Below are 10,615 nucleotides of genomic sequence, written 5' to 3' on the forward strand. Positions count from 1 at the left end.
GATGTGGAATGCTACCTAACATAATTATCAATGTAATTTTCTTTATTGTGGCATGAATGTTCAGATCCAAAAGATTCAAGACAAAAGTTTAATATTGACATAAAAATAATAATACTTCAAGCATACTAACAAAGCAATCATGTCATCTCAAAATAACATGGACAAAGAAAGTTCATCCCTACAAAATCATATAGTTTGGCTATGCTCCATCTTCGTCACACGAAATATTCAAATCATGCACAACCCCGATGACAAGACAAGCAATTGTTTCATAATTTAGTATTCTCAAACTTTTTCAACTTTCACGCAATACATGAGTGTGAGCCATGGACATAGCACTATAGGTGGAATAGAATGGTGGTTGTGGAGAAGACAAAAAGGAGGAAGATGGTCTCACATCAACTAGGCATATTAATGGGCTATGGAGATTTCCATCAATAGATATCAATGTGAGTGAGTAGGGATTTCCATGCAACGGATGCACTAGAGCTATAAATGTATGAAAGCTCAACAACAGAAACTAAGTGGGTGTGCATCCAACTTGCATGCTCACGAAGACCTAGGGCATTTTGAGGAAGCCCACTATTGGAATATACAAGCCAAGTTCTACAATGAAAATTCCCACTAGTATATGAAAGTGACAAAATAAGAGACTCTCTATCATGATGATCATGGTGCTACTTTGAAGCACAAGTGTGGAAAAAGGATAGTAGCATTGTCCCTTCTCTATTTTCTCTCTCTATTTTTCTTTTTTTTCTTTTTTTGGCTTCTTTGGCCTCTCTTTTTTCCTCACACGGGACAATGCTCTAATAATGACGATCATCACACTTCTATTTATTTACAACTAGAGGATTACAACTCGATACTTAGAACAAAATATGACTCTACATGAGTGCCCCCAGCGGTGTATCGGGATGTGCAATGAATCAAGAGTGACATGTATGAAAAAAATTATGAATGGTGGCTTTGCCACAAATACAATGTCGACTACATGATCATGCAAGGCAATATGACAATGATGAAGCGTGACATAATAAACAGAACGGTGGAAAGTTGCATGGAAATATATCTCAGAATGGCTATGAAAATGCCATAATAGGTAGGTAAGGTGGGTTTTTTGAGGAAGGTAAATGGTGGGTTTATGGTACCGGCGAAAGTTACGCGGTACTAGAGAGGCTAGCAACGGTGGAAGGGTGAGAGTGCGTATAATCCATGGACTCAACATTAGTCATGAAGAACTCACATACTTATTGCAAAAATCTACAAGTCATCAAAACCAAGCACTATGCGCATGCTCCTAGGGGTATAGATTGGTAGGAAAAGACCATCTCTCGTCCCCGACCGCCACTCATAAGGAAGACAATCAAAGAAATACCTCATGCTTCAAATTTGTTACACAACAGTTACCATACGTGCATGCTATGGGACATGCAAACCTCAACACAAGTATTTCTCAAATTCACAACTACTCAACTAGCATGACTCTAATATCACCATATTCATATCTCAAAACAATCATAAGGAATCAAACTTCTCCTAGTATTCAACGCACTTTATATGAAAGTTTTTGTTATACCCATCTTGGATGCCCATCATATTAGGACTAGTTTTATAGCCAAAGCAAATTACCATGCTGTTCTAAAAGACTCTCAAAATAATATAAGTGCAGCATGAGAGATCAATAATTTTTATAAAATAAAACCACCATCGTGCTCTAAAAAGATATAAGTGAAGCACTAGAGCAAAATTATCTAGCTCAAAAGATATAAGTGAAGCACACAGAGTATTCTAATAAATTCTGATTCATGCGTGTCTCTCCCAAAAGGTGTGTACAGCAAGTATGATTGTGGTAAACTAAAAATAAAAGACTCAAATCATACAAGACGCTCCAAGCAAAACACATATCATGTGGTGAATAAAAATATAGCCTCAAGTAAAGTTACCGATAGATGAAGACGAAGGAGGGGATGCCTTCCGGGGCATCCCCAAGCTTAGGCTTTTGGTTGTACTTGAATTTTACCTTGGGGTGCCTTGGGCATACCCAAGCTTAGGCTCTTGCCACTCCTTATTCCAAAATCCATCAAATCTTTACCCAAAAACTTAAAAACTTCACAACACAAAACTTCAACAGAAAATCTTATGAGCTCCGTTAGTATAAGAAAATAAACCACCACTTTAAGGTACTGTAATGAACTCATTATTTATATATATTGGTGTTAAACCTACTGTATTCCAAGTTCTCTATGGTTCATACCCCCTGATACTACTCATAGATTCATCAAAATAAGCAAACAACACACGAAAAACAGAATCTGTCAAAAACAGAACAGTCTGTAGCAATCTGATTTGTTCGAATACTTCAGTAACTCCAAAAATCCTTAGAAATTTGTAAATCCTATATAAAAAGTATATTGATCTACTACGGTTGGAATTGGTGTTTTATCGCTCTTTGGTAAAAAAATGATAATTATTTTCGTGAGCAGAAACTTTCTGTTTTTCAGCAGGATCAAATCAACTATTACCATAAGCTATCCCAATGGTCTTACTTGGCACAAACACTAATTAAAACATAAAACACGATCATAAAAGAAGATATATGAATTATTTATTACTAAACAGGAACAAAAGGCAAAGAAAAAAAATAAAATTGGGTTTCCTCCCAACAAGCGCTATCGTTTAACGCCCCTAGCTTGGCATAAAAAGAAGAATAGATCTAGGCATTGTCATCTTTGGTATGCAATCCATAAGTGGATCTCATAATAGATTCATAAGGAAATTTAATTTTCTTCCTAGGAAAGTGTTCCATGCCTTTCCTTAACGGAAATTGGAATATAACATTTCCTTCTTTCATATCAATAATTACACCAATCGTTCTAAGGAAAGGTCTACCAAGAATAATAGGACGTGTAGGATTGCAATCTATATCAAGAACAATGAAATCTACGGTTACATAATTCCTATTTGCAACAATAAGAACATCATTAATCCTTCCCATAGGTTTCTTAATAGTGGAATCCACACGGTGCAAATTTAAAGAACGATCATCAAATTCACGGAAACCTAGCACATCACACAAAGTTTTTGGAATCGTGGAAACACTAGTACCCAAATCACACAAAGCATAGCATTCATAATATTTAATATTAATTTTAATAGTAGGTTCCCACTCATCATAAAGTTTTCTAGGGATAAAAACTTCTATTTCAAGCTTTTCTTCATAAGATTCCATTAAAGCATCAACGATATGTTTAGTAAAAGCTTTATTTTGTCTATAAGCATGAGGAGAATTTAACACAGATTGCAAGAAGGGTTGCAAATGCAATCTATCAAAGAGAAATTATCATAATTAAATTCCTTGAAATCCAAAATAGTGGGTTCATCGCTATGTAAAGTTTTGACCTCTTCAATCCCACTTTTATCAATTTTGCATCAAAATCTAAAAACTCCGAATTATTGGGACGCCTTTTAACTAAAGTTGACTCATCTACAGTCCCATCTTTATCAAGATTCATATTGGAAAATGAAGATTTAATAGGAGTCACATCAATCACTTTTAGATCTTCATCATTATTATCATAAAAACTAGAAGAACACGCTTTCACAAAGCAATCTTGTTTAGCACGCATCCTAGCAGTTCTTTCTTTGCACTCATCAATGGAAATTATCATGGCTTTGAGACACTCATTGATGTCATGCTTAGGTGGAATAGATCTAAGTTTCAAAGAATCAACATCAAGAGAAATTCTATCCACATTCCTAGCCAACTCATCAATCTTAAACAATTTTTCTTCAACCAAAGCATTGAAATTCTTTTGCGAACTCATAAATTCTTTAACACTAATCTCAAAATCAAAGGGCATCTTATTAAAATTTCCATAAGAGTTGTTGTAGGAATTACCATAATTATTAGAGGAATTATTAGGAAACGGCCTAGAATTAAAGTTTCCTCTATATGCATTGTTACCAAAATTGTTCCTACCAACAAAATTCACATCCATAGATTCATTATTATTATCAATCAAAGTGGACAAAGGCATATCATTAGGATCATAAGAAACACTTTTATTAGCAAACAATTTCATAAGTTCATCCATCTTTCCACTCAAAACATTAATCTCTTCAATCACATGAACTTTTTTACTAGTGGATCTTTCGGTGTGCCATTGAGAATAATTAACCATAATATTGTCTGGGATTTTAGTAGCTTCTCCTAAAGTGATTTCCATAAAAGTGCCCCCGTGGCCGAATCTAAAAGATTTCTAGAAGCAAAATTCAATCCGGCATAAAATTTTTGTATAATCATCCACAAATTCAAACCATGTGTAGGGCAATTACGTATCATTAATTTCATCCTCTCCCAAGCTTGTGCAACATGCTCATGATCAAGTTGCTTAAAATTTATAATATCGTTCCTAAGAGAGATGATCTTAGCGGTAGGAAAATACTTAGAGATAAAAGCATCTTTGCACTTATTCCATGAATCAATACTATTTTTAGGAAAAGAAGAGAACCAAGTTTTAGCATGATCTCTAAGCGAAAACAGAAATAGCTTCAATTTAACAATATCATTATCCACATATTTCTTCTTTTGCATATCACACAAATCAACAAAGTTGTTTAGATGGGTAGCGGCATCTTCACTAGGAAGGCCAGGAAATTGATCTTTCATAACAAGATTCAACAAAGCGGTATTAATTTCACAAGATTCAGCATCGGTAGTAGGAGCAATTGGAGTGCTAATAAAATCATTGTTATTGGTATTGGAAAAGTCACACAATTTAGTATTATATTGAGCCATCGTGACAAACAATCAATCCAACACAGAAGCACACAAGAAGCAAGCGAAAAGAGATGAACGGAAAACGGGGCAAAGAAAAGGCAAAGGTTTTTGAAAATCGTTTTAGAAAAGGGGGAGAGGAAAACGAGAGGCGAAATGCAAATAATGTAATGCGAGGCAGAAGAGTTTACGATGGGTATTTGGTATGTCTTGACTTGGCGTAGATCTCCCCGGCAACGGCGGCAGAAATCCTTCTTGCTACCTCTTGAGCATGCGTTGGTTTTCCCTTGAAGAGGAAAGGATGGTGCAACAAAGTAGCGTAAGTATTTCCCTTAGTTTTTTAGATCCAAGGTATCAATCCAGTAGGAGACAACGCACAAGTCACCTAGTACCTGCACAAACAATCAAGAACCTTGCAACCAACGTGATAAAGGGGTTGTCAATCCCTTCACGGTCACTCGCAAAAGTGAGATCTGATAGAGATAGTAAAGTAAATATTTTTGGTATTTTTGTTGTATAGATTGGAATGTAAAGATTACAAAATAGTAAACGAGATGCGATGTAAATAAAAGAGGTTCAATATAATAAGAAAGAGACCCGGGAGCCATAGGTTTCACTCGTGGCTTCTCTCAAGATAGCATGTATTACGGTGGGTGAACAAATTACTGCCGAGCAATTGATAGAAAAGCGCATAGTTATGAGAATATCTAAGGCAATGATCATGAATATAGGCATCACGTCCGTGTCAGGTAGACCAAAACGATTCTGCATCATGTCCAGCATGCATCTTGAGTATTATGTTCATAAGAACAGAGTAACACATTAAGGAAGATGACATAATGTAGAGGGATAAACTCAAGCAATATGATATAAACCCCATCTTTTTATCCTCGATGGCAATAATACAATACGTGCCTTCTGCCCCTATTGTCACTGGGAAAGGACACAACAAGATTGAACCCAAAGCTAATCACTTCGCCCATTGCAAGAAAGATCAATCTAGTAGGCCAAACTAAAACGATAATTCGAAGAGACTTGCAAAGATATCAAATCATGCATATAAGAATTCAGAGAAGAACCAAATAATATTCATAGATAATCTTGTTCATAAATCCACAATTCATCGGATCTCGGCAAACACACCGCAAAAGAGTATTACATCAAATAGATCTCCAAGAACATCGAGGAGAACTTTGTATTGAGAATCAAAGAGAGAGAAGAAGCCATCTAGATGATAACTATGGACCCGAAGGTATGTGGTAAACTACTCACGTTTCATCAGAGAGGCAATGGTGTTGATGTAGATGCCCTCCATGATCGATTCCCCCTCCGGCAGATCGCCGGAAAAGGCCCCAAGATGGGATCTCACGGGTACAGAAGGTTGCGGCGGTGGAAAAGTGGTTTCGTGGCTCTCCCTGATCGATCTAGGGTATAAGAGTATATATAGGCGAAAGAAGTATGTCGATGGAGCTATGTAGGGCCCACGAGGGTGGGGGCGTGCCCTCCTACCTCGTGGCCGCCTACGGAGTTCCAGACTTCAACTCCAAGTATTCTGGATTGCTTTAATCCAAGAAAGATCATCGCGAAGGTTTTATTCCGTTTGGACTCTGTTTGGTATTCCTTTTCTGCGAAACTCTAAAATAGGCAAAAAAACAGAAACTAACACCGGGCCTCCGGTTAATAGGTTAGTCTCAAAAATAATGTAAAAGGGCATATTAAAGCCCATTAAACTTCCAAAACAGATAATATAATAGCATGGAACAATAAAAAATTATAGATGTGTTGGAGACGTATCACTCCCCCCTCCCGCCGCCGGCGATTGGCGGACGGCCCGGCGCCGCTCGCCTTCTCCTGCGCGCCGCCAAGGCCGAAGCCCCTCTCTGCCCCATCCCTCCCACACCTCCCCTCCCCGCCCCTTGGCCCCTCCTGCCGCCGCGCCCACCCACAAGTATATCCCTCCCCATGCCTCGGACCCCGCTCCTCAAGCCGGCTCGACTGCTGGGGCCGGCCCAAACCGAGGCCGCCAGGGGCAGGGACGCAAGAAGAAGCGCCACCAGGCCCGGGCGCCGGCCTCCCAGGCCGTTGCGGCTGTGGGTTCCGTCGCGGCTTCGGGGCCTGTCTCCGGCCTCCCCTCACCTCCATGCTTCAACTGTGGGGAGGTCGACCGTGTGCAAGTCAACTGCTCCAACTCGCCATGCTGCTACATTTGCAAGGACCTGGGACACCCCGCTCTGCTCTGCCCCGACAGGCCCTTGACTGGCAAGCTTCGGATGTACGGCCACGGGATCGAGGGGTTGGGATTCTTCCATATTGAGCTCCCTGACCTCGCCCCACCCACTCCCTCCCTCCAGGCGATCGTGACGGTGGTAGATTGTGTGGCCTCGCCCGAGATGATCGAGGCCGAGCTCAACCACCTATACCGCCGTTAGTGGGACTGGCAGGTCACCCCGACATCCGGGATAGTGTTCTTCATGATCTTCCCCGATGCTCTCAGCCACGGCTATGCTACTCGTAGTGATCAGATCACCCTCGCCCTCAACAAGATCGTCGTCGACATCTCCGAGCCAATTCTCGACCCTAAGGCGGTGGCAGTGCTGGACACGGCCTGGATCCTCATCGCTGGCCTCCCGGACATTGCGAGGTCCGAGCATGTCATTCGCCAGATGTGTCAGATCCTTGGCAAGGTGGTCATGGTGGACGAGCTCTCCCTCCACAAGGAGGAGGAGGTCCGGGTCAAGGTAAAGTTCCTGGACTCCTCCCGGCTTCGTGCCACCGTCTGGGTCTTCTTCAACGACCAGGGCTTCGACTTGCGGATCGCTCCTGAGCCCCCCAACCACGTGGGCCACCCACGCTTCTCCGACGATGGCCCTCCACGAGGTAACACCGGTGGAGATTACCATGGCCGCCGCCACCGCCACTCTGCCTGCTTGGATGAGGAGGAGGCCTCGGACGACAACCGCTCCCGGTCCCCCTCTCCCGACCCTCGCGCGCCTTGAGCGGGGCACGGGGGCCGGCAGGTCGGGCTCAGCTCCTCGGCACCATCGATTGCCTCCATTGGGGCTCCGGTGGACTCTCTGGTCGGTCCCTCAGGCGAGAGCGACACATCTAGTGTCAGGCTGCTGGTCATCCCCACCTCCTCCCCGCGCTCCCCGATCGACCCTCCGCCGGCTCCTGCTGCTTCCGCTCCGGTGTCCCCGGCTCCCCCGCGCCTCCCACCCTGCTTGGGACCCGTGGTCGTGGCCGACCCGGCCCCTGCCCTGGTGCCAGCGGTGGTCACGCTCGTGGCCTCCCCGCCACCCCCTGCCGTGGACCTCTCCCTGGAGGTGTCCCCCCCTCCCCGCGCCCGTGCCGGCCGCTTCATTGCCACCTGCGCCCCCTACTTCGGACGCCTCTCCGCCCTCTGCACCACCCGCTTGTTGGGGAACGTAGTATTTCAAAAAAATTACTACGATCACGCAAGATCTATCTAGGATATGCATAGCAATGAGAGGGGAGAGTCTGTCTAAGTACCCTTGTAGACCGAAAGCGGAAGCATTATGTAACGAGGTTGATGTAGTCAAACATCTTCGCGATCCAACCGATCAAGTACCGAATGCACGACACATCCACGATCTGCACATGTTCAGCTCGATGACGTCCCTCGAACTCTTGATCCAGTTGAGGCCGAGGGAGAGTTTCGTCAGCACGACGGCGTGATGACAGTGATGATGAAGTTACCGACACATGACTTCGCCTAAGCACTACAATGATATGACCATGGTGGAAATCCGTGGAGGGGGGCACCGCACATGGCTAAACAATCAACTTGTGTGTCTATGGGGTGCCCCCCTCCCCCATATATAAAGGGGTAGAGGAGGGGGCCGGCCGGTCGGCCACCATGGGCGCGCCCCAAGGGGGGAATCCTACTCCTACTAGGAGTAGGTTCCCCCCTTTCCTAGTCCTACTAGGAAGGGAAAGGAAGGGGAAGAGGGGAGGAAGGAAAGGGGGCCGCCCCCCCTCCCAACTCGGATTGGGCTTGGGGGGCACACCCCTCCTCTTGGCCTTCTCCTCTCTCTTCCACTAAAGCCCATGTAGGCCCACTAAGCCCCTGGGGGGTTCCGGTAACCCCCCGGTACTCCGGTAAATGCCCGAACTCAACCGAAACCATTCCAGTGTCCAAACATAACCTTCCAATATATCAATCTTCATGTCTCTACCATTTTGAGACTCCTCGTCATGTACGTGATCACATCCGGGACTCTGAACTACCTTTGGTACATTAAAACACATAAACTCATAATACCGATCGTCATTGAACGTTAAGCGTGCGGACCCTACGGGTTCGAGAACTATGTAGACATGACCGAGACTCATCTCTGATCAATAACCAATAGCGAAACCTGGATGCTCATATTGGTTCCTACATATTCTACGAAGATCTTTATCGGTTAAACCGCATAGCAACATACGGTGTTCCCTTTGTCATCGGTATGTTACTTGCCCGAGATTCGATCGTCGGTATCATCATAACTAGTTCAATCTTTTCGCCGGCAAGTCTCTTTACTCGTTCCGTAATGCATCATCCCGCAACTAACTCATTAGTCACATTGCTTGCAAGGCTTATAGTGATGTGCATTACCGAGAGGGCCCAGAGATACCTCTCCGATACTCGGAGTGACAAATCCTATTCTCGACCTATGCCAACCCAACAAACACCTTCGGAGACACCTGTAGAGCATCTTTATAATCACCCAGTTATGTTGTGACGTTTGATAGCACACAAGGTGTTCCTCCAGTATTCGGGAGTTGCATAATCTCATAGTTAGAGGAACATGTATAAGTCATGAAGAAAGCAATAGCAATAAAACACAACGATCATAATGCTAAGATAACGGATGGGTCTTGTCCATCACATCATTCTCTAATGATGTGACCCCGTTCAACAAATGACAACACATGTCTATGGTCAGGAAACATAACCATATTTGATTAACAATCTAGTCAAGTAGAGGCATACTACGGACACTCTGTTTTGTCTATGTATTCACACATGTACTAAGTTTCTGGTTAACACAATTATAGCATGAATAATAAACATTTATCATGATACAAGGAAATATAAATAACAATTTTGTTATTGCCTCTAGGGCATATTTCCTTCACTCCTCCGCCGCGCGTGGGGTGTTCCGAGCTGGCGCCACAGCAGACCTCCTTGTCGGCTCTGCATGCGGGCGGGAAGTCGCGGGTGACCACTGCGGTGGCAGCTCCGCCTTCCCCTCCGTGGTCTGCGGCCTACTCTCGGCGTGGCCGGTCGACCTCCTCACCGGTGACGGCCTCCCGCCGTAGCGCTCAGCTTGATGCTGCCCAGCCGGATGGTAGCTGATACGTCTCCAACGTATCTACTTTTCCAAACACTTTTACCCTTGTTTTGGACTCTAACTTGCATGATTTGAATGGAACTAACCCGGACCAATGTTGTTTTCAGCAGAATTACCATGGTGTTATTTTTGTGCAGAAATAAAAGTTCTCGGAATGACCTGAAAATCAACGGAGATTATTTTCGAAATATATAAAAAATATTGGCGAAAGCATCAACGTTAGGGGGGCCCACACCCTGTCCACGTGGGTGGGGGCGCACCCCCTGCCTCGTGGGCCCTCTGACGCTCCACCGACCTCAACTCCATCTCCATATAACCGTGTTCGGGGAGAAAAAAATCAAAGAGAAGGATTCATCGCGTTTTATGATACGGAGCCGCCGCCAAGCCCTAAACTTTCTCGGGAGGGCTGATCTGGAGTCCATTCGGGGCTCCGGAGAGGGGAATCCGTCGCCATCGTCATCATCAACCTTCCTCCATCACC

This window comes from Triticum urartu, chromosome 4, assembly GCF_003073215.2.
Source record: "Triticum urartu cultivar G1812 chromosome 4, Tu2.1, whole genome shotgun sequence".
NCBI classification, from domain to species: Eukaryota; Viridiplantae; Streptophyta; class Magnoliopsida; order Poales; family Poaceae; genus Triticum; species Triticum urartu.